General features: G+C 36.4%; 1 protein-coding gene across 1 annotated transcript in view; it reads right to left on the reverse strand.

Moving 5' to 3' along the window:
* Positions 1-26,022, reverse strand: part of LOC128656667 (enoyl-[acyl-carrier-protein] reductase, mitochondrial) — a 146,518-nt gene that overhangs the window by 62,225 nt on the left and 58,271 nt on the right. The window lies entirely within an intron of this gene.

Raw genomic sequence — 26,022 nt, forward strand, 5'->3', positions numbered from 1 at the left:
AAGCTAAACCTAGGAGGTTCATATGCTAATTTTTTAGACCTTGAAGGCCGCCTCTAATCTAAATGCATTTTGACAGTTTCTCACCACTAGAGGGCATTAGTTCATGGGTTTCATATAGATACCATTGAGCTCATGCATGTGAATTTACCGTGGAGTGAGCACTGATTGGCTAAAATGTAAGTCTTTTAAAAGAACTGAAATAAGGGGCAGTCTGCTGAGGCTTAGATACAAGGTAATTACAGAGGTAAAACATGTATTAATATAACTGTGTTGGTTATGCAAAACTGGGGAGTAGGTAATTAAGGATTATCTATCTTTTAAAACAACAAATATTCTGGTGTTGACTGTCCCCTTTAAATGTACTTTTTGTTGTTATACTTGTTGAGGGCCCCCAAGTCAGCCAATAGCTTTAGGATTTATGCTTATCATCCAGTAAGCAATTAATCCTTAGGTATATAATATGCAATTTGTTAGATTTATTTCCAATTCAAATTACTTTTAACTTAAAGGACACTAAACACTAAATACATTTTTTAAGCACAGTATTGAGGTAATTATCCACCTCCCTCTAGCCATGGGTGCTGCTATATTGAAATCTATATTTTACTATATTCCAGTGCTCATGTGTTTGCACGTGACACATTAGCACTGGAATATAGTGAAATACAGATTTCAATATAGCAGCACCCATGACTAGAGGGAGGTGGATAATTAGCAACTCTTGTTTAGATACCTGCAGAGTAACTTAGGTTCCAAAATGGCAGCACCCACGATTAGAAGGAGGTTCATGAAATGTATTTACACTTTAGTTTCCTTTTAACCTTTCTCATAAAAAAACATGTTTTGTAGTGTTTAAATGGGAATCATTCAATTAGTTTAATGTTTCCTTAAGAGTTGTAACAGATATAATTATTTGTGACAATGAATAACTGTAACGCAATTTTTACATTGTGTTATAGGTAAAGTCTATGTGATTGTTTATAAAATATAATTAAAGAACATTAATTAATATTAAAGACTTAGAAAAAAATAGGCTAAAACCAGTCAATGCTAGAAAATGCTGAATAATGAAAAATCAATTGATGTCTTGACACATCCAGCCATACTATAGCATTCAGTTATTAAATTACACAATATCCAATATATTACAATTGAAATATTGTAATGGATGAGTGGATTGCTCTGTACAATTAAATGGACAGAACCACTTTCGAATAAACAATCAATAAGGTAATTCTGCCACAATTTCCTGTTATATCGATTGGAATTTTTTTTTTTTTTTAAATAATTGTTTTCCTTCTCAAACTTCTCGTGTTAGCTTGTTTATGAAGATTAATATTATTAAATCCAGTAAGATAATTATATTTTTGTAAGCATACAACATTGGATACATCTGCTCATATGTATAATTCCGAGACTCTATACTATGTATTATTCAAATGCATTATATTAATTGCTTTATCTACAAGATAAAATTAAAGGATATTAAACCCAATGTTTTTCTTTCATGATTCAGATAGAGAATACAATTTTAAACAACTATCCAATTCACTTCTATTATTTAATTTGCTTCCTTCTATTGTTATCCTTTGCTGAAAAGTTTATCTAGGAAAGCTCAGGAGCAGTAAAGAACCTAGTTCTAGCTGCTGATTGGTGGCTGCACATATATACCGATTGTCATTGGCTCACCCATTTGTTCAGTTAGAAACAAGTAGTGCATTGCTGCTCCTTCAACAAATGATACTAAGAGAATCAAGCAAAGTTGATAATAGAAGTAAACTGGAAAGTTTTTTAAAATTGTATTCTCTATCTGAATCATGAAAGCAAAAATGTGTTCCTTTAAGTAGATACGTCTTCATTGCTAGCAACAGGAACTTTATGATGTGGTTTAAAAAAAAAAAATAGTTTTCATTTTAAAATCCTTTTATATTTAGTGACAATTTCAGTGGATAACCTGTTAAACATTTCAAGAATATGGAATATAATTATTTTTAAGTGTAGGAAAGGATTTTGCAGTTTAATACTAATAATTGAGATATTATATGGTAAAGCTCTGAGAAAAGATTATTTTACCTACATTTTAAAAGTATGTGCATTCTGAGAATGCAGTAAAACTGTTTTATTATGCAAAGTAAAAACAAATGGTCAAAATACTTATATTTATCACCATCCTTTTATCCTGTAAATTAACTCCGACAATTATGCCTTTTTTAATTCTGAGAACTGGAAGTGCACACTACAGACTTTGCAAGCCAAATCACATATATTTACTGGACCTTAGCAGAGGTGATACGACAAGAACTGTAAAGCAATGCAACTTCCCAACTTCAATAATGTCCAGCAAAAGGAGTGTTAATATATTGCTAAAGCATCCACACTCATCTGGTATGTTCATTTTTTGCAACATTACATAAAGGTCCTATAATCACAAGTTTTTTTTTATGTACTTTTATGTAATTGTGAAGTTGTCTCTTTTATCTGTGATGTTAACACATTTCATAGATGTTTCAGAAACATTACATGATTTGGCAAAGCACTGAGAAAAATGTAACTGCAAAATAACACAATTTAAAAGAAAAAAAATATTACAAAGATTTATAAAAAAAATAATAATTAAAAGAGACCTCTTAACCTGCGAGCATTCTCATTGTCAGCAGACCCTGGTCTATATATCTGTCTTTTCTGAAACCTTTGAATCATTGTAGTTCATAATAAACTGATTGGCAATGATTCAATTCTATAATCACAGGTGATATTACTGTGCAATTGAATCATTATTTCCTGCTCTTGAAAAAAGTCCTCAAATTGTGTCTGCATTAGAGAAGGTGCATTGGTTTAGACTCGAGCAGAATTATGTATGTGCTGAACTAGAACAAAGTAATGGACAGGAAAATGGGAAAAATATAGACAAAAAGAAAAGGTAATAATTTCCTTTTTGTATAAATTGCTTTAATGTACTGTTTCTTATAGTTTTCTGTTAACTTTGTTATTAAGGCCCCAATATTCAAAACATTGCTAGATCTTCAATTAAAAGGCTGCTTGGGTTCGCCAGGCTTTCAGCCCGTCGGTCTGTTGATATATTCCTAAAAAAGCGGCTGAGCTGCGAAATGCTGACAAATGGCGATGTGTCTTCCATAGGAAATAATAGTGATTGTGGCTTCATCAAAAGTCCACCAACATCGGCACTGGTCAGCACTATCAGTATTTGAAGTGTTCCTACACAACGTTCAATGAAACAAAAAGAGGTTTCTGTTTAGGAACACTTCAAATAATGCATGAATAAGCTAACTGTAACTAAACCTACCCTGCCTCACACTGAAAAATCTCACCACTGAAAATATAGCAAGACAAATATAGCTGAAAACATTTACCTTACCTGCAGGGTAATATCGCACTACTGGTGATGTTTTCCCAGTAAAATGCAGGTAACTCCCCTGGAACACCCAGCAAATTCCCACTGAACGCTTATCTCTTCATCATGTCTGCAATTTACCTTGATAATAATACAATAATATTTTTTTTTTTATATATATATATATAAATATGTTATAAAAGAAAGTAGTAGGGACTTTATAGGTTTACATAACTGCATGATGTTTAACTTTCTTTGCAAAGTGTAACAAATGCAGTTACTGACTTTTCTAACATAATTATATCATGGAAAAAAACAGCTGTTTAAATTCAATACAATGATTAAAATAATATGCATTATAAAAGAAAATGCATATAATTAAAACATTGTATATACATATAATGCTCCTCTAAACTATTTACCCATTTTTGCCCTCACTCCTAGCACAACCTAACCCCATAATACTATTAACCCCTAATCTGCCATAACCCCACATTGCAATTAACCCCCTAACCTTTTAAACCCTATGCCCCCAATACCCCATAGTAATCAGCCCTACACTTTTTTAAAAAAAAATGTATTGAGGAAATGCACAATACAATTATTATACTGTCATACAAGGCAGTATACTTAGAAATACTTTTTTTGTTCAATGTAAGCAATGATCCTCATTTTTGTCCCTATTGCCAATAGTTTAGGGCTTCTCTTGGGTCCTTGGCTTAACATAAAAAAGGGATCTAGGGATGTTGTGAATTTGGTTATTCTATTGAGTGCATAGAAGTGTGATGTAAAAGTAAAAAGAAGAAAAATGAAAGTGAGGGAAGGGGTCAATGAGAAGAAAGAAAATAAAGGAAAGGCCAGAACTGTCATTCTTTTTATATACTAGGACTTGAGACATGTTTGGGGAGGAAGATCTTATATATTTTCTCTTAATGTCCCTGGAGATAGCTTGTGCATTTTATTAGGGCATTAGTTTCCCTTCTGATAGTTACCAGGCAAGTGGAGTGCGCATGTAGATAAAAGAATAATTAAGACCTGTAGTTAGATGTTTCTTACAATAGGATAGTAAAGGTTAAAGACCCATATTAGTGCGCATTAGCAACTAGGTGAGAATAAAAGAGCTATAAACCGCATAATTTTACAACCACACAACAACATAATTTGTGAGTGATATAATTACTATCTTTGATAAATATGGTGGACCAATGTACCTGTATCTTTAACACTATAATTTTTATCTAAACCATGTATTATAGCCGTGTCGTATGTTTCTGAAGGCTGATTAAATGTGATTAGGGTGTCCCTCCTATAGCCTCGGCCGCTGGCTACAAGAGGGGAACCTAAATATGGATCACAGGAGCCAACAGTACTAACATTAGCATAGAAAAATAACTATTAGAAATCAGTAGACATTGTGCTTAATACAATAAACCTTAAACTGGAAAGACTGCTAGAAACAATAGCTCTTTTGGACATTGGTAGGATCTTAACTCGTGTAGAACATTTTGCTCAGCTACTGTAGCATGAGTATTTTAATGAATGCGACTGCATATATGCTCATAGGCGGAAAATCAGTAGACATTGTTCTTAATACAAAAACAAAAAAACAAAGAACCTTTAACTGGAAAGACTGCTAGGGGCAATAACTTTTTGCTCAGCTATTGTAGCATGAACCTTTTAATAAATGCAACTGTGTATATGCTCATAGGCTGAAAGTACAGAAATGCTTCATTAAGATCCGAGTTAGCAACTTAAAGAAGTTAGCATATCATGCTATTATTAAGGGGGGTAATTAGCGGGATAGCGCATCCTTCTTTGCCCATTTACGTACCAGCCAGTCCCTGTATGATAAAAGTCTCCTGTTGATATGCAGGCCAGATAAGGCTGCTCCGTTTTCTTCCAGCCAGAGAATATATACAAAAGGACAGGGGGATCCTGCGTCCCGTCTTTTATGGCTGAAACAATTTTCCGCAGACAATGAGACTTATGATGCCCGCTTTAGGGTTTGAGTCAGTGATTGAATGTTGTAAGTCTCCTCTATGTACAGATTTTACTGATGTATTGTCTTGTGTGTTTGACCTCTGGTGCTTACTGATGCCCATTAGATTCTTTTTTATGTCCGGTGAGCCTGTCGCTGTGGTGAAGGGTGCCACGCTTCTCTGCCCCTGCTTTAGCGGTGTCTCCTTAAGGTCTGATTGGGCTTGCTGTTTCTCGCTGGTAAGCTCACGTGGAGATATGGTGTCATTGACAGGAGTTTCATATTCTGCTTTATCCAAACAGGATCTGTGTTGCCCTTATTGAAGAATTTTAAGAGGTAATCTGCTGGGGCTCTGTCAATTAAGTATTGCATGAGATGATCGAACCTTCTGAAGAAGTGATCTGTGGTTGCAAATGCGCTCCCGACATAGCCGCCATTTCCAAAGCTGTTGAGTGGCGTGGTCGTAGGTTTGAGTTTAGCTTTCTGGGTTACTTCTTCCTGGGGACTCAATAGGAGATATTTGTCAGGTTGGGACTTACTTTGGATGTCAATCCTAGTCGATGGAAGGGTAATATTTTTAGTTGTGGCCAAGATACCTCGGATATACCAAGGGGGTAGCACCGCATGTGATGAGCCGCTGCTCCAGCCCCAAATGTCCACTTTAGAGTTTCAGGTATCAAGAACACAGCCGCAAAAGTGGTAATTGGCTCCGTATAGAGCTTAGGGATGGTAGAATTTTTAATATCTGTATAGAACCTGTAGAAGTAGCCCAATCTGGTGGATATAAGGCTATTAAGGCGGAGCTCCAGAAAGTGTGACCACTTCAGATCTCAGTTTGGACACGACCCCCAAAGCGCTAACACTTTTTAACCCATAAACCACCACATACCCCAATGCAAACTTCCCCTAACTATTAACCCCCTAACCGCCAATACCCCCTGAAACTACCCCTAACCACCAATACCCCCATTACAAACTACCCCTACATTACTTAACCCCCAAAAAGCGAAACCCCCAAGACCCCTAACCTAAGACTCCCTAAGTTACACAAGATGAAAAACACGACCATTACAAAAAACAACAACCAGTAAGCATATCCTAAAACTAAAGTTCCCGTTAAAAAAAAGTCTACCCTTAAAAAAAAAAAACTATACTAACACACATACCACTCTAAAAAATTGCCCTGAAAAGAGCATTTTCGGCAGTGCCAGTTGAAGTGATTAGCTCTTTTGCATCCAAAATACCCTATACTAAAACCAAAAAAAACTATCTTTAAGAAAGAAAACTAAATTAAGAAAACAACCCTATCCTAAAAAGATGCCGTCAAACATAACCCTTTCACTTTTTTACCCCAAAGCTGAGCCAATTTTGAGGTTTTTTTGCTACCTACATTTAAACCTTATTGTAAGTCAAATATCAGTGAGTGATCCACACAAACTATATAATGTTTTTTTTTTATTTAAAGCAAGCTCAACAGATACACAATATACCATTATTATATGAATATTTCATGGCATATGAGAACCTGCGGCAAAAACTTTTAAAGATGCATAATATTTGCTTAGATTTTAGTAAATATTTATAGAAAATGGTTGAGTGTCTCCTGCTGTTACTGTGCTCTCCCAACTGAATTATCATCAAGGGTAGCCACATGTGAAATAGGGGCCCATACAGGCTTTTGGGGTTATAATATAGATTAGAGAGGCCTCAGTACAGAAATAAAAACACTTTTTGACTATTACCACAATGATCACCTGACTATACAGACAAAATTCATATTTTTGTTTGAGAGAGGGACTTTTCTACTAAAAAATAAACTTGATTAGGGTTTCTAGACATACCAGATGGTTGTTTATTGCACATATAATGACCCATTACAAAGCGAATAACCATTGTTTGTTTTTTTACTTTATTTTTTTTAAACATCTGCTATATGGTACTGCTCCAATACCACCACCATTGAAAAGAGCAGGTGATTCTCTTTCAAATGGGGTCTTAGAGGTTTGTAGCTGCTAAGGGAGCTGAGGTTGAGGGATTTGAAGATCCTCCCACCATCCAGCTCCCTTGCAGCTACACTAAGCTTCCCGGTTCTGCCCCCTTTGTGATATACTCGTGGTGATGTCACGGCACTCCACATAGAAGTCTGGGAGTGCCGCCCAATTGACCACCAATATTACCCGGCCTGTAGTGCAGGGAATGAATAGACAATCATCATCGCAATCTTCTTGCATGATGAAAAGGACTTGTCATGTCCCCACAGGCTCGTTATTCGCATCAAAGTGGTTAAAGAGAAAATTAGGTCAAAATTTTATTTTCATGATTTAGATAGAGCATGCAATTTTAATACCATTTCCAATTTACTTCTATTTTCTAATTTGCTTCATTTTCATATTTCCTTTGTTGAAACGCATAACAAACAGTCAAATAATGTCAAAATTCTGTTTAATTGAATCACTGCAGAAACTAATCTTGGCTGAAGCAAAAAAAAATTCATGACAAATTATTTAACAAAACATTTTTTTTTTTATTTGTGCACATGTTTAATAATATAGATTTTACCTCAGAGGTTTCTCATGAATGTGACTGTAAGGATAGAAAATGTTTTTCAATGTACTTATGTTGTGCATTTTTTAACTACTTTTCTGTAAAAAATATTTGCAAAATTAGACATAAACAGCATCTTCATTTTTTAGCACTAAATAACTTCATTGGTCACTAATTCCTGCAAGCACATGCACCTGCAGAAATTGTTTTGGGGTGTCAATCATATTTGAATTTTTATTGTCGTTTTGACCTACTTCCTGCTAATCATTATGTCCATACAGTGTCCTGAAGGCAGTAAGTAGGTTACCTGCTTACAGTGCTCTGCTTGTCATTACCTACAGTACATACTGTGTAACACTGGCTATGACACAGTGTATTGCTAGTCTATACCTGCTTACAGTGTCCTGCTAATTATTGCATGTTTTTTTGTGTCCTTATGGCCATTACCTGTATACTGTGATCTGCTTATCATTGTCTACTTACTGTATCCTGAAGCTATTACCTTATTATTACTGCATCCTGCTAGCTATACCTACTTACTGTATCCTGCTAGCTATACCTACTAACTGCATCCTGCTAGCTATACCTACTAACTGCATCCTGCTAGCTATACCTACTTACTGCATCCTGCTAGCTATACCTACTAACTGCATCCTGCTAGCTATACCTACTAACTGCATCCTGCTAGCTATACTACACTAACTGTATACTGCTAGCTATACCTACTAACTGCATCCTGCTAGCTATACCTACTAACTGCATCCTGCTAGCTATACCTACTAACTGTATCCTGTTAGCTATACCTACTACTGCATCCTGCTAGCTATACCTACTAACTGCATCCTGCTAGCTATACCTACTAACTGTAACTGCTAGCTATACCTACTAACTGCATCCTGCTAGCTATACCTACTAACTGCATCCTGCTAGCTATAACCTACTAACTGTATCCTGTTAGCTAATACCTACTTACTGCATCCTGCTAGCTATACCCTTTAGCTTGAGCTCATGACCCCTTGTTCTTGAATTTTCCATTTTATGTAAAATGGAAAATTCAAGAACAAGGGGTCATGAGCTCAAGCTAAAGGGTAGTAGATTCAGGAGTAATTTGAGGAAGCACTTCTTTACAGAAAGAGTGATTGATTTATGGAATAAACTTCCTCAAGAGGTAGTAGCAACAAACACTGTGGGGGACTTTAAAAATGCATGGGACAAGCATAGGGGCTATCCTACGAACTAGATAAGTTTATACTGTTAGGTAAGGTGGGCAGACTTGCTGGGCCTATGGCTCTTATCTGCCGTCAATATCTATGTTTCTATGTTTCTATGTTACCTACTTTCTGCATCTTGCTAGCTATACCTATTTACTGCATCCTGCTAGCTATACCTACTTCCTGCTTGATATACCTACTTAGTGTATCCTGCTAGCTATGCATACTTACTGCATCCTGTTAGCTATAGCTACTTACTGCATCCTGCTAGCTATACCTACTTAGTGTATCCTGCTAGCTATACCTATTTACTGCATCCTGCTAGCTATACCTACTTACTGCATCCTGCTAGGTATGCATACTTACTGCATCTGGCTAGCTATAGCTACTTACTCATCCTGCTATTTATACATACTTACTGCATCTTGCTGGCTATACCTACTTAGTGTATCCTGCTAGCTATACCTACTTACTACTGCATCTTGCTAGCTATACCCATTTACCACATCCTGCTAGCTATACCTATTTACTGCATCCTGTTAGCATATACCTACTTTCTGCATCTTGCTATCTATACCTTTTTACTGCATCCTGCTAGCTATACATACTTACAGCATCCTGCTAGGTATACCTACATAGTGTAATACTGCTAGCTATGCATACTTACTGCATTCTGCTAGCTATACATACTTAGTGTATCCTGCTAGCTATACCTACTTACTGCATCCTGCTAGCTATACCTACTTACTGCATCCGGCTAGCTATAGCTACTTACTGCATCCTGCTAGTTTATACCTACTTACTGCATCTTGCTAGCTGTACTTATTTACTGTAGCCTGCTCTGTATATTGCTAGCTATACTTACTTTCTGTATCCTGCTAGCTATACCTACTTTCTGCATCTTGCTATCTATACCTTTTTACTGCATCCTGCTAGCTATAGCTACTTACAGCATCCTGCTAGGTATACCTACATAGTGTATACTGCTAGCTATGCATACTTACTGCATTCTGCTAGCTATACATACTTAATGTATCCTGCTTGCTATACCTACTTACTGCATCCTGCTAGCTATACCTACTTACTGCATTCGGCTAGCTATAGCTACTTACTGCATCCTGCTAGTTATACGAACTTACTGCATCTTGCTACTGTACTTATTTACTGTATCCTGCTCTGTATATTGCTAGCTATACTTACTTTCTGTATCCTGCTATCTATACCTACTTACTGTATTATGCTAGCTATACATACTAACTGGATCTTGCTAGCTATACCTATACACATGCAGTGTCCTCCACTAATATTTGCACACTTGGGCCTAGATTTGGAGTTTGGCGGTAAAAGGGCTGTTAATGCTCCGCGGGCTTTATTCTGGCCGCACCATAAATTTAACTCTGGTATCGAGATTCAAACAAATGCTGCGTTAGGCTCCAAAAAAGGAGCGTAGAGCATTTGTACCGCAAATGCAACTCTCGATACCAGAGTTGCTTACGGACGCGGCCAGCCTCAAAAACGTGCTCGTGCACGATTCTCCCATAGGAAACAATGGGACTGTTTGAGCTGAAAAAAAACCTAACACCTGCAAAAAAGCAGCGTTCAGCTCCTAACGCAGCCCCATTGTTTCCTATGGGGAAACACTTCCTACGTCTGCACCTAACACTCTAACATTAACCCCGAGTCTAAACACCCCTAACCTTACACTTATTAACCCCTAATCTGCCGCCCCCGCTATCGCTGACCCCTGCATATTTTTTTTTAACCCCTAATCTGCCGCTCCGTAAACCGCCGCAACCTACGTTATCCCTATGTACCCCTAATCTGCTGCCCTAACATCGCCGACCCTAACTTCAATTATTAACCCCTAATCTGCCCCCCTCAACGTCGCCGACACCTGCCTACACTTATTAACCCCTAATCTGCCGAGCGGACCTGAGCGCTACTATAATAAAGTTATTAACCCCTAATCCGCCTCACTAACCCTATCATAAATAGTATTAACCCCTAATCTGCCCTCCCTAACATCGCCGACACCTACCTTCAATTATTAACCCCTAATCTGCCGAGCGGAGCTCACCGCTATTCTAATAAATGTATTAACCCCTAAAGCTAAGTCTAACCCTAACACTAACACCCCCCTAACTTAAATATAATTTACATCTAACGAAATAAATTAACTCTTATTAAATAAATGATTCCTATTTAAAGCTAAATACTTACCTGTAAAAAAATCCTAATATAGCTACATTATAAATTATAATTATATTATAGCTATTTTAGGATTAATATTTATTTTACAGGCAACTTTGTAATTATTTTAACCAGGTACAATAGCTATTAAATAGTTAAGAACTATTTAATAGTTACCTAGTTAAAATAATAACAAATTTACCTGTAAAATAAATCCTAACCTAAGATATAATTAAAACCTAACACTACCCATCAATAAAATAATTAAATAAACTACCTACAATTACCTACAATAACCTAACACTACACTATCAATAAATTAATTAAACACAATTCCTACAAATAAATACAATTAAATAAACTAGCTAAAGTACAAAAAATAAAAAAATATTTACAAACATAAGAAAAATATTACAACAATTTTAACTAATTACACCTACTCTAAGCCCCCTAATAAAATAACAAAGCCCCCCAAAATAAAAAATTCCTACCCTATTCTAAATTAAAAAAGTTACAAGCTCTTTTTACCTTACCAGCCCTGAACAGGGCCCTTTGCGGGCATGCCCCAAGAATTTCAGCTCTTTTGCCTGTAAAAGAAAAATACAATACCCCCCCCCCAACATTACAACCCACCACCCACATACCCCTAATCTAACCCAAACCCCCCTTAAATAAACCTAACACTAAGCTCCTGAAGATCTTCCTACCTTGTCTTCACCATCCAGGTATCACCGATCCGTCCTGGCTCCAACATCTTCATCCAACCCAAGCGGGGGTTGGCGATCCATCATCCGGTGCTGAAGAGGTCCAGAAGAGGCTCCAAAGTCTTCCTCCTATCCGGCAAGAAGAGGACATCCGGACCGGCAAACATCTTCTCCAAGCGCATCTTCGATCTTCTTCCATCCGGTGCGGAGCGGGTCCATCTTGAAGCAGGCGACGCGGATCCATCCTCTTCTTCCGTTGTCTCCCGACTAATGACGGTTCCTTTAAGGGACGTCATCCAAGATGCGTCCCTCGAATTCCAATTGGCTGATAGGATTCTATCAGCCAATCGGAATTAAGGTAGGAATTTTCTGATTGCTGATGGAATCAGCCAATCAGAATCAAGTTCAATCCGATTGGCTGATCCAATCAGCCAATCAGATTGAGCTCGCATTCTATTGGCTGATCGGAACAGCCAATAGAATGTGAGCTCAATCTGATTGGCTGATTGGATCAGCCAATCGGATTGAACTTGATTCTGATTGGCTGATTCCATCAGCCAATCAGAAAATTCCTACCTTAATTCCGATTGGCTGATAGAATCCTATCAGCCAATCGGAATTCGAGGGACGCCATCTTGGATGACGTCCCTTAAAGAACCGTCATTAGTCGGGAGACAATGGAAGAAGAGGATGGATCTGCGTCGCCTGCTTCAAGATGGACCCGCTCCGCACCGGATGGAAGAAGATCGAAGATGCCGCTTGGAGAAGATGTTTGCCGTCCGGATGTCCTCTTCTTGCCGGATAGGAGGAAGACTTTGGAGCCTCTTCTGGACCTCTTCAGCACCGATGATGGATCGCCAACCCCCGCTTGGGTTGGATGAAGATCTTGGAGCCAGGACGGATCGGTGATACCTGGATGGTGAAGACAAGGTAGGAAGATCTTCAGGGGCTTAGTGTAGGTTTATTTAAGGGGGTTTGGGTTAGATTAGGGGTATGTGGGTGGTGGGTGTAATGTTGGGGGGGGGTATTGTATTTATTCTTTTACAGGCAAAAGAGCTGAAATTCTTGGGGCATGCCCGCAAAGGGCCCTGTTCAGGGCTGGTAAGGTAAAAGAGCTTGTAACTTTTTAATTTAGAATAGGGTAGGGAATTTTTTATTTTGGGGGCTTTGTTATTTTATTAGGGGCTTAGAGTAGGTGTAATTAGTTTAAAATGTTGTAATATTTTTCTTATGTTTGTAAATATTTTTTTATTTTTTGTAACTTAGTTCTTTTTTATTTTTTGTACTTAGCTAGTTTATTTAATTGTATTTATTTGTAGGAATTGTGTTTAATTAATTTATTGATAGTGTAGTGTTAGGTTAATGTAGTAATTAGGTAGTTTATTTAATTATTTTATTGATAGGGTAGTGTTAGGTTTAATTATATCTTAGGTTAGGATTTTTTTACAGGTAATTTGTTATTATTTTAACTAGGTAACTATTAAATAGTTCTTAACTATTTAATAGCTATTGTACCTGGTTAAAATAATTACAAAGTTGCCTGTAAAATAAATATTAATCCTAAAATAGCTATAATATAATTATAATTTATATTGTAGCTATATTAGGATTTATTTTACAGGTAAGTATTTAGCTTTAAATAGGAATCATTTATTTAATAAGAGTTAATTTATTTCGTTAGATGTAAATTATATTTAAGTTAGGGGGGTGTTAGTGTTAGGGTTAGACTTAGCTTTAGGGGTTAATACATTTATTAGAATAGCGGTGAGCTCCGCTCGGCAGATTAGAGGTTAATAATTGAAGGTAGGTGTCGGCGATGTTAGGGAGGGCAGATTAGGGGGTTAATACTATTTATTATAGGGTTAGTGAGGCGGGTTAGGGGTTAATAACTTTATTATAGTAGCGCTCAGGTCCGCTCGGCAGATTAGGGGTTAATAAGTGTAGGCAGGTGTCGGCGACGTTGAGGGGGGCAGATTAGGGGTTAATAAATATAATATAGGGGTTGGCGGTGTTAGGGGTAGCAGATTAGGGGTACATAGGGATAACGTAGGTGGCGGCGCTTTGCGGTCGGAAGATTAGGGGTTAATTATTTTAAGTAGCTGGCGGCGACGTTGTGGGGGGCAGGTTAGGGGTTAATAAATGTAATACAGGGGTCGGCGGTGTTAGGGGCAGCAGATTAGGGGTACATAAGTATAACGTAGGTGGCGGTCGGCAGATTAGGGGTTAAAAATTTTAATCGAGTGGCGGCGATGTGGGGGGAGCTCGGTTTAGGGGTACATAGGTAGTTTATGGGTGTTAGTGTACTTTAGGGTACAGTAGTTAAGAGCTTTATGAACCGGCGTTAGCCAGAAAGCTCTTAACTCCTGCTATTTTCAGGCGGCTGGAGTTTTGTCGTTAGAGCTCTAACGCTCACTTCAGAAACGACTCTAAATACCGGCGTTAGAAAGATCCCATTGAAAAGATAGGATACGCAAATGGCGTAGGGGGATCTGCGGTATGGAAAAGTCGCGGCTGAAAAGTGAGCGTTAGACCCTTTAATCACTGACTCCAAATACCAGCGGGCGGCCAAAACCAGCGTTAGGAGCCTCTAACGCTGGTTTTGCTGGCTACCGCCGAACTCCAAATCTAGGCCTTGGTAAATATGAGCAAAGAAGGCTGTGAAAACATTTCTTTATTGTTTAAACTTTTCATTAAAAAGATTAATCAGAGCTCAGATGTCACGCTATCCCGACACTCGTTAAAGTGATGATAAATCCAAACATTTAAAAAATATGTAATAAAGGGTAGTAAACTTACCTTTTCTGTGCCGTGGCCTCCTCGCTAAACTCAGTGGCTCTTTTCTCAATTAGGTGACATTTTTTTCCTCTAAACCAATATCCATTCTAGTCATATGACAGTGTTCTGTATGCTAGCACTAGAAAACAGCGCTGTGCTGAGTTTAGCAAGCAGACTCACGGCACAGAAAGGGTAAGTTTAATTTGAATATTCTGTTTATTTTTAGTGATGGTAAATCCTAGTGTTTTTTTAAAAGTTCTGATTTATCATCTCTTTAAATTAAATTGCCCTTAAGCGAACATGTTTACTTTCAAATTGCAATACACATGCTACTTCGGATGTGTGTAAAGAGCTGTGATAAACCCCTTTTTTATAGCGAGCAACAGTTAACTCCCCACTCGTAATATACCCCTATATTGGTAATGTCGTCTTCATTATCTCTATACAGTCAAGTCACTAAAGTTTACTCATCTCTGCATTCTTAGAGGTACAAAAGTAACAAGGGGTTTAAAGACCAGAGACATCCTAATTTTTGTAATTTGCATTTTTAATGTACAAACGTTTCATGTAAAACATGATAAGGATTAAAACAAACTATATATGTCTTTAATAGCTTTTTTTTCTACTGCCTTTTACTATGTAATTTGAAAATGTGCATATAAATATATTTCACTATGACTTAAGTAAAGCCTAAATTAGTTGAAACATAACTTCAATACATGAAAAGCTATAACAATTATACTTACATTAACAGAGATTTTCAGCATTACAAAAGCATTATTCTTTCATGTTTACGTTTTTTTCCTGTCTGCTTTTGAGCATAAAATGAATGAAATAGTTTGTTAATTTTAATTTCTACTACTTATAAACGGATGAAATAGTTTCTTAATTTCCCTTTCAAATACATAAATGTGAATAATTCCCTTTAGCTTTTGAAATAAAATAAAAAAAAAATGTCAAATTTACCTCCAATGAGAATAACAGAAAAATAATTTTACTAAGGGATACTTACTTTGCAGTGTGCCAATATTTGAATTTATACAGGTATACCCCGCTCATACAGCGGGTTAGGGACCGGAGCCCCGCTGTAAAGTGAAAACCGCCTTAAAGTGAAACAAGGCAGTTTTAGCTTTCTTTTGAGTTTTTAAAATCGTAAAAACATGTTTGAACTAACATATATTAGGGGTGCAATAGTGCTACGTTTAGTTTAACACTAGTACAGCAAGTATTCAATTAGTATTCAATAAATACTGTACCTGTAAAATAGTGACAATTACTGTAGTAAAATTTGCCAGACTATAGGACTGAGACAAAGATTGCACTGCAATGCTGTTAACAGAGTGAACTAAGCATAACAAAATAGTGCCATTCACTTTTCTCGCAATCTCACGATGATTACAGCACTGTTTCAAAATCCTTGGAGGTTGAACTTCAGCTCCACAAAGCGCTGTATTAGTGAAGCGCTGTAAAGTGAAGCGCTGTAAAGTGAGGTATACCTGTATTGCCTTTGGCAATGCTTTTCTTTATTTGGCATATAACTTTTTTTTTTTTACATATTCTCAGATACAAGAGGAAAAATAATATGTTGTTGTTATAGGGACCTGATATGTTTCATAATATAACTTACCAGGAATCTACCACTTTGCACTATTCTGTACCTAGATGCTAAATGTATATGCAGTGTATATAGATAGAATTTTCTATGACATCCTTCATTCATTGTTTCCAATAGGAAGGTTCTTTGCTTCTATTTGATATAGAAACATATTATTGAGTTGTGTACTGAAACTGATTTGCTTTATATTTAACCGTACCGTGTTATTGAGTGGAAGAGTTAACATACAGCTGTCTTTAGCTGACAGCTGTGACAGATTAGTCTCAAATGTTCTTGAAACTTTGTTTTTCCAGTAAACAAAATGTAGAGAGAAATGTATAAGGTCCAATTATTCCAACTGAAAAGACAGTACTTTCTGTGACTAAACTGCATATTTTTTATATTTAGCAGTTAGGTAAAGAATTCTATGAGAAAAGTGATAAAAGGCTCATTGGTTTTATGCAAAAAGGCATTTCAGCTAATGTATTTTTTTAATAAGTGGGGTGACTATGTCCAAAAAATAGGGTTAATTAAACTATAACAGCATGTGGTGCTAAGTTCAGTTCATTAATAAAGTTGAACCTTTAAAAGTCTTTTTCTAAACTTAAGTAGAAAAAATATAATAGCCCCCCCCCCCTGCTTTGGGACATGCTTACCTTTATAAAATATATTTTGTTTTCTGTGCTTGTTATCATGTGCATAATGCATATGACTTGAAACCAACTTTGGATTTTGGATAGCATGTTTCTCTTTTTTTTCTTACTGTGATACCTTTAGTTAATGCTTTGTTGTTGATTCCAAACATTGCATTATTAAATGAATGCCTATATTAGGTAGTACTTAAATTATAAAAAATAAATAAACAACAATCCAATTTACTTCTATTATTTATTTTGCTTCATTTTTTTAGATATCCTTAGTTGAAGAAAACACAATGCCCATGGGTGAGCCAATCACATGAGGCTTCTATGTGCAGCAACCAATCAGCATCTACTGAGCCTATCTAGATATGCTTTTCAGCAAAGAATATGAAGAGAATAAAAAAAAAAAGATAATAGAAGTAAATTAGAAAGTTGTTTAAAATTGCATGCTCTTTCTAAATCATGAATGAAAAAAAAAATGGGTTTCATGTCCCTCTAAGGTTCCTGAGGACTGGAGTTGAGAAACACTGATTTAAACAAATAAAGAGAACTTCAATAATGGGTTTACCATATCACTATGGTTGACCAATCATTTAAACACAAATAAATTATTTTGGAAACCACCCATATGCAAGCTAGGGTTTAAACACTCCTATTATGATCTTTAAAATAAATGATTTTAGTGAGATAATTTGTTTAAATAAAGTCTGAAAGCCTGGTATATATGTCCTAGCACTCAAAATGCCATATTGCTTGCAATCTAGTTCCTCTCATTTTAAAACCTAGGGATCTCTCACTAGTTGGTAAGGGCATAAACGGGTCTTTAATAAACATATTACATTTTGAAAGTGCTCAAATTTAAATTCTAGACTCTCACTCCATCAATTGGCAACAGTAGATTCAATGGCCCCTATTTAAGAAAGTCTGGCAGACCTGATCCGACAGTGCGGATCAGGTCCGCCAGACCTCGCTGAATACGGCGAGCAATATGCTCGCCGTATTCAGCATTGCACCAGCAGCTCACAAGAGCTGCTGGTGCAACACCGCCCCCTGCAGACTCACGGCCAATGGGCCGCCAGCAGGGGGTGTCAATCAACCCGATCGTACTCGATTGGGTTGATTTCCGGCGATGTCTGTCCGCCTGCTCAGAGCAGGCGGACAGGTTATGGAGCAGCGATCTTTGTGACCGGTGCTTCATAACTGCTGTTTCTGGCGAGTCGGAAGGCTCGCCAGAAACACGGGGCATCAAGCTCCATTCGGAGCTTGATAGATAGGCCCCAAATAGTTTAACCAAAAGGCATTGTTAAGAGGGGACACAGAGTATAAATGTAGAGCTTACTTTAAGATTTACTTAAAGGGACAGTCTACACCAGAATTTGTATTGTTTTAAAAGATAGATAATCCCTTTATTACCCATGTCCCAGTTTTGCATAACCAACACAGTTATAATAATATACTTTAAACCTCTGTGATTATCTTGTATCTAAGCCTCTGCAAACTGCCCCTTTTTTCAGTTCTTTTGACAGACTTGCAGTCTAGCCAATCAGTGCCTGCTCCCAGATTACTTCACGTGCACGAGCACAGTGTTATCTATATGAAATATGTGAACTAACACCTTCTAGTGGTGAAAAACTGCTAAAATGCAATCTGAAAGAGGTGGGCTTTAAGGTCTAAGAAATTAGCATATGAACCTCCTAGGTTAAGCTTTCAACTAAGAATACCAAGAGAACAAAGCAAAATTGGTTATAAAAATAAATTGGAAAATTGTTTAAAATTACATGCTCTATCTGAATCATGAAAGTTTATTTTGGCCTAGACTGTCCCTTTAAAACAGGAGGTACAGCCTTGTTGGTACTACCAGAACTATACTGTATATATCTATGTAGAAGTCTATTACAAAATAAAGCCTTCAGATGGACTTTTCAGATATATTCAAACATTAAAAATCAGTTAGTATTGTCCCCATCTGTAAAAAGCTGTTAATGTTCTTTTAAGCAGAGACTGCATATGAACCACTTAGTCCTTTGGAAAAGCAGCTAACATTGATGCACAAATGAGCTCTTTTTGAATATCATCTTCCTTAGAAATTTGCTTATTATTAAACCGGGCAGATAAAATTATTTTAACTTCCAACATAGCATTGCTAAATGTTCTAACTTTTTTTAAATTACTTTTTTTATCCATTTAAATTTTAGGGACCATATAAAAGAAGTCAAGTAGTTTGAAATTTAAAGATTGGCAGGCTTGATAACTGGTTGGCTACTATTACTATTTGTAAAATTAATTGTCTATCAGTCACAAAAGAAAGAAAACACAAAATTGCTTAAAAAAATATTGTAAAGTTGGACACAGAACATCTTATAATCTAAAAATGGCTACCACTTACAAGTAGATTGATTAAAAATAAATTATCCTCCATACGTTTATTCAATGATCCCTAAAGTTCTAGTGTGTATGTGTGTGAGTATGTGTGTGTGTATGAGAATGTTTGTGCGTATGTTTGGCAATATGTGTGTGTGTGTGAGTGTGCGTGTGTGTTATAATAAGTGTGAGTATGTGTGTTTGTGTTTATATGTGGGTAAGTGTGAGTGTGTGCATGTGATTATGTGTGTGTATGTGAGTATGCATGTGTGTATATGTGTGAGTATGTGTATATATGTGTGAGTATGTGTGTTTGTATGTAAGTGTCTGTGTGAGTATGTGTGTGTGTGTGTGTGTTGGGGGGGGGGGGGGTAGACTCCATCATCCCTTATATGCTCCCTTACCACCCTTTATTTGGACAAATTCTCTCTAGACTAGTTAGAAGTAAATTTTATCATGCAAAATGTCATGTATAATCTGAGGTCAAGTGCATGTGCTCACTGACTAGACTATCAGGGAGCATTAATTACTATGGGGGCACATGTAGTGATCATGCAGTCCTCATCTATGGAGATTAGAGTGAGCAGAAATGAGGCATGATACTGAACTAAGATTTTTAAATGAACACGTAAGTAGATCCTAACTAGGTAAATTACACTATAAAATAATGCTAAAATGAATTAAGCGTAAGGAGTTCAACCTCTGAAAAATTGAATATTTCACAAGTTTATTACATTAGTGGTATTGAAAGATCGACTCATATAGTCCAAGAACATCAAGGGCAAGATTACGAGTGTTTGCATGCTAGTGATAAGGGGTTTATCGTGGGGGTTTTGTGCTCGTCAGGCTTACTGCTGGTATTACGAGTTGAAAGTAAACTTGATCGATTTACGCTAGAATGATTACCGTGACTTCAGAGCTCCAGTTAACTGCTTTGCAAAACTAAAAAGTTGCACAAATCACATAAAAAATACATTACAAAGTAAACTTACACTCATAATAAAACTAATAAAAATTGTTAAATAAAATATTGCACAAAAAAGTTATAAGGGCTCAAAGATATGAGATCTCAGGTGTTATACAAAAAGACATACATGTCCAAAGATGGATATGTATGTAATATATATATATATATATATATATTTATATGTATACATATGTATTTATGTATTTATATGTGTAGAGATGTATTTACAGACAATTATATATATATATATATATATATATATATATATATATATTTGGAGCCATTTACAGTTAAGAAGATAAAAAAACATATTTGTGCAATATTCATTTTAATAAAGGTTTTGACTATGTATTTACTGTAAATATTTCACAAGCCAATGTTCTACACATAGCAGAATATGTTCTAAGTATTTATAAATAGATATTCAGTAGCACTAGCAGCTACTTTAACTTTAATTAACTTTAAGCTACTCCCCTGATCTGAAGACATTACCAATAAAAAAAATAGCAAGCAAATGTATTTTTTTTGCTTACTGCAATGTAAAAAGCAGCAGATAGGTTCTAAAGTCGGGAACCTTGTCCAGCCACCAAATATTGACTGAAATATAAGGGAAAAAAACCTAATTATTTGTCTAAAACTGATGTGTTTTTTTTGTTTAATATAATATATTTCATGATTAAAAAACATGACACAATGCAAGGAATATTTTATTTTAATATTAGATTATCATTTGGGGGTTAGCTTTGTGTTGGCATTTGAGTTTTATTTATTAGGGCTTTCATAAAACTATTTATTTTTAGAGGCTTTTAGATCCCTTTCATGGGTTATTCATTTCACTTGTTGCATACATACTGTTTTAGAAAACAGATTGAAATATTAGAAGTGATATGAGTTGCACACATATACAACTGCTTACTAAACCTCAATGGTTTATATAAATATATGTGGAAGTTTATTGGATGCAGATCATGCATTGCCACCACAACTTCCATAACTTTCACCCTGTACCCACACCATATACCCACACAGTAACTTCAAGAAATAAGTACTCAACAAGCAATCCTACATAACATCAACCCCCAAGCACCATCTACTAACACCGGTAGTTGCCGCTTGGATGAATGACAACCGGCTCAAACTTAAGACAGACAAAACCGAAGTCCTCCCCCTCTGACCCAATAAATCTGCATGGGACAACTCCTGGTGGCCCACAGCGCTCAGTTACCCTCCAACCCCAACCGACCATGCACGAAATCTAGGCTTCATCCTGGACTCTTCACTCTCCATGGACCTCTGCCATCACCTCAACATGCTTCCACTTTCTCCACCTGCTACGAAAAATCTTTAAGTGGATCCCTACCGAAACCAAGAAAACTGTCACCCATGCCCTCATCAGCTGCCAGTTGGACTACGGCAATGCACTCTATGCCGGCTCCACCTTCAAACTCCAAAAGAGACTCCAACATATCCAGAACGCCTCAGCCAGACTCATCCTCGACCAATGCCACATCACCGAACACCTAAGGAACCTTCACTGGCTCCCTATCAACAAGAGAATCACATTCAAGCTCCTTACTTACGCGTTCAAGGCCCTACACAACATCGAACTTGAATATATCAACCACCACGTAAATTTCTACACCCCCGCCAGACAACTCAGATCGGCTGACCAGGCACTCGCAGTCATTCCCCGCATAAGCAAATCCACAGCAGGCAGAAGATCCTTCTCCCACATGGCAGCAAAGAAATGGAACACCCTCCCGCTGCACCTCAGACAATCCACCTCCCTTACAAAGTTCAGAAAGGACCTCAAAATCTGGCTCTTCGACTAAACGCTCATCCCCTCCCCACCTCCTCCTATCCGCTTTCCCTTAGCGCCTTGAGACCCTCACAGGTGATTGCTTCACGCTCTATAAGTACCCATTGGATAGATAGATAGATAGATAGATAGATAGAACACCCACTCTGACCCAGCACAATCCAACTAAGCACTCAACAAAGTACTATAAGCATATAAATAGAGTGCAATGTTTTTTTTATCTAATTGACTGGATTTCTTGGCAGGATTGAAATGGAAGGATTGTTAAATATGGTGATATATATATATATATATATATGCAAAAAATTAGGGGCAGTGTGCCAGCTCAACCCAATCAAGTTATATATAGATTGACCCTAGATATGTAAATTAATATATCTAGAGGTGCTCGGGGGCATAAAAAATAATGTACTATGATATGTGGAAAAAATGCAAGAGGGAACAGAAAAAGAAAGAAAAAAAGTAAAAAAGTATGACCTGTGCCAGCACTAATCATATATATATATATTTATATATATATATATATATATATATATATATATATATATAGTTATAGTAATTATGTTAATAGTTCAGGGGGCTTTGTGATGGGGAGAGAGATGGGGGTGTTTATGAGAAGTTTTATGAGGAAGGTTGTGCTGAGGCAGGATTTGATGAGGGAAAGAGATGAGTACATAAGGGTACTTTCAGCTAAGAGGGATTTGCAGTGGTTAGATATTGTGTGTATATTTTATTGGAGGGGAAGTCCTTATTCAGATGGCATCATGTGGGTGATCTGAAAATCTTTAGGGTCATATGATTGAGGTGACATGTTGCAGTGAGGGGATTCATGTAGCAGTTTGGGCATGGCTAGTTGGGCTGATGGGGTCAAAATTTGTTATCAGAACAAGGAAACTATAGACAGACACACATAGTTGCCACAGACATAGAATAGGATTTATCCTAGGTTGTAGCAGCGCCTATAGAAAGTAATAGCTGCTATAGGGCTTATGCTACATTTTAATGCAGCTATATTTTTATTGCTCTTGAGACACACATTGGTGACAGAATTGTCCCTGGTGATGCAATATTTGACTCCACTGAAATCAAGCTCAAAAAAATATTATAATGAAAATACCAAATAAATGAATTAATTCCTTAAAGTAAAAGAACATAATTGTAATCACATGTACATGCATGTTGTAATTGGAAATTATATTCTTTACTATCCTGTACTAAATTAAAAACATGCAGCTTTTTTTATGGGAACATATAAGGTTTGTGGTGCTTCACAAAAACAAAGAACACTCTGTGTCACAATCACCTAGATTCAATAAAAAAAAACATTTATTCAAGATATTTGTACCATCCCTCTAAACATCTGTGAGTTGTGAGTGGCCCCTCTTGGTGCATACAACAGACTCCACTGTGAGGGCTACCAGCATCACAAAATAAAATGTACATATCAAGCTAATAAAAGCAAGAACAATTCCCTTGATAAAACATTCCACTATAACATAGTGACCATAAGATAAGGTGCTTAAACATAAGTTAATAGAGCCTTTATTAATTCTGTATGGTTGGTGTTAGCGTAGGTGCAGTTCCAAGCCACACCCCCTCTCAGACATCTCTCTAACTCTGTCTAGTGAGACTACTTTTTTTTAAATAAAATTAATATTTTACACTTACAAAATTTACATTAAAGGAATATGAAACCCAACATTTTTCTTTCATGATTCAGATAGAGCGTGTGATTTTGAACAACTTTCTAATTTAGTTCTATTATCAATTTTTCTTTGTTCTCTTGGCCTCTTTTGTTTTAACGATGGGACGTATGCTTAGGAGCCGGCCCATTTCTGGCGCAGTATATGGCAGCAGTTTTACAAGAATGTTATCAATTTGCAAGAGCACTAAATGACAACACTATTTTCTGCCATCTACTGCTCCAGATGCCAACCTAGGTATCTCTTCAACGCAGAATATCGTGGTACCAAAGCAAATTTGATAATAAAAGTAAAGTGGAAACTTTTTTTTTAAACTGCTATGTTCTGTCTGAATCACAAAAGAAAATATTTGGGATTCATATCCCTTTAAACATGCTTCTGAAGTTGTGGCAGTCATAACTGTTTAGCAAAAGGTTCTCACTTCTCACTACATTGGGTAAAATGTAAGTGAAAAGATGCTTAATCATTTTTTTATTTGAACCTCAACAGAGAGGCCTCTTGTCCACCGCGTGAGCATCTATGAATCTAGTCCAGTATCACTCACTAATACTATGTGTCAGTGCTGCTCATTCTTTAAAGGGACAGTAAAGTCGATTTTTTTCTTTCGTGATTCAGATAGAGCATGCAATTTTAAACAACTTTCCAATTTGCTTCGTTCTCTTGGTATCTTTATTGAAGAGTAAAACTAGCTATGCTCATAAGAGCTCAGGAGTGTGCACGCATCTTTAGTACTCTATGACAGAAGGGTTTTGCAACATTATTTGCAGCTTTGTTATACAATGTTGCAAGATACTGCTGCCATAGAGTACTAAAGATGCGTGCACACTTCTGAGCTCTTATGAGCCTAAATAGTTTTATTCTTCAATAAAAAATACCAAGAGAACGAAGCAAATTTGATAACAGAAGTAAATTGGAAAGTTGATTAAAATTGCATGCTTTATCTGAATCATGAAAGTTCAATTTTGGCTTTACTGTCCCTTTAACTAATATTTACCATTCTGAACATCATAACCCTGTACAGCTTAGCTATTACATTTAGAACTGAACAGTATAAAAACTCACAAGCTGTGTCTCTGCTACAAAGAATTTCCAATTTATAATATTGCTACCTAAGGCATAAAGTGAAAGAAAACTTCTTTCACACAATCTTAAAGCTGTTTGACATTAGAAGTTACTACTTCAGCTTTATTTCAGTACAGCACTATTCAGGTTAGTGGCAACTTGAGGATAGCCTGTGTAACAGAACAAAGAAAATGAACTTTGATATTAAAGTTTAGAATTTACAAAGTTTCCATTTTGTGGCTTTTGGCAAAAATCCTAGTTGGTTTTACAGTTTTAAGAAAACTGCCTGATATGTTTATATAAAATATGGTAACTACACTAAGGGCCAATAAAAATCTAGGCAAAAGCCTGTGTGTTCAAGAAAGTGATGTACGTACAGTACATTTCATTATATTTTTTTCTTTTTATTTAATGTCAAGTAAGTTTAAAATTATACATAAATTCTTTTTGAGCAGTAGATTATATTTATTGACCCTACATAAAATCCTCCCTAGGTGTGCATTATTCACTTGATTGGATATTCAGTTTCTTCACACTTTGCAAGCTTTTTCCGGACGATGAGACACTCTTAGTCATGGATAAAAAAATAAATTGTGAGTGGGAGATTTGGGAAGTAAGAAAGTGTTATAGAGTTAACAGCTGAGAGAGAGCAGACTGAAGTAATATTGCATATTGCCATGATAGCTCATATGTTACTAATATTACATATGGTTAGATTACGAGTGGTGCATTAAAGGGACACTGAACCCAATTTTTTTTCTTTAATGATTTAGATAGAGCATGCAATTTTAAGCAACTTTCTAATTTACTCTTATTATTATTTTTTCTTCGTTCTCTTGGTATCTTTATTTGAAAAAGCAGGAATGTAGTAAGCTTACGAGCCGGCCCATCTTTGGTTCAGCTCTTGATGATTAGTTGCTACAATTAGCAACAAATCAGCAAGCGCTACCCAGGTGCTGAACCAAAGTTGGGCCAGCTCGTAAGCTTACATTCCTGCTTTATCAAATAAAGATACCAAGAGAACAAAGAAAAATTGATAATAAGAATAAATTAGAAAGTTCTTTAACATTTTATGCTTCATCTGAATCAGTAAAGAAAATTTTTGGATTCAGTATCCATTT

This window comes from Bombina bombina, chromosome 4 (genome assembly GCF_027579735.1).
Source record: "Bombina bombina isolate aBomBom1 chromosome 4, aBomBom1.pri, whole genome shotgun sequence".
Classification (NCBI taxonomy): domain Eukaryota; kingdom Metazoa; phylum Chordata; class Amphibia; order Anura; family Bombinatoridae; genus Bombina; species Bombina bombina.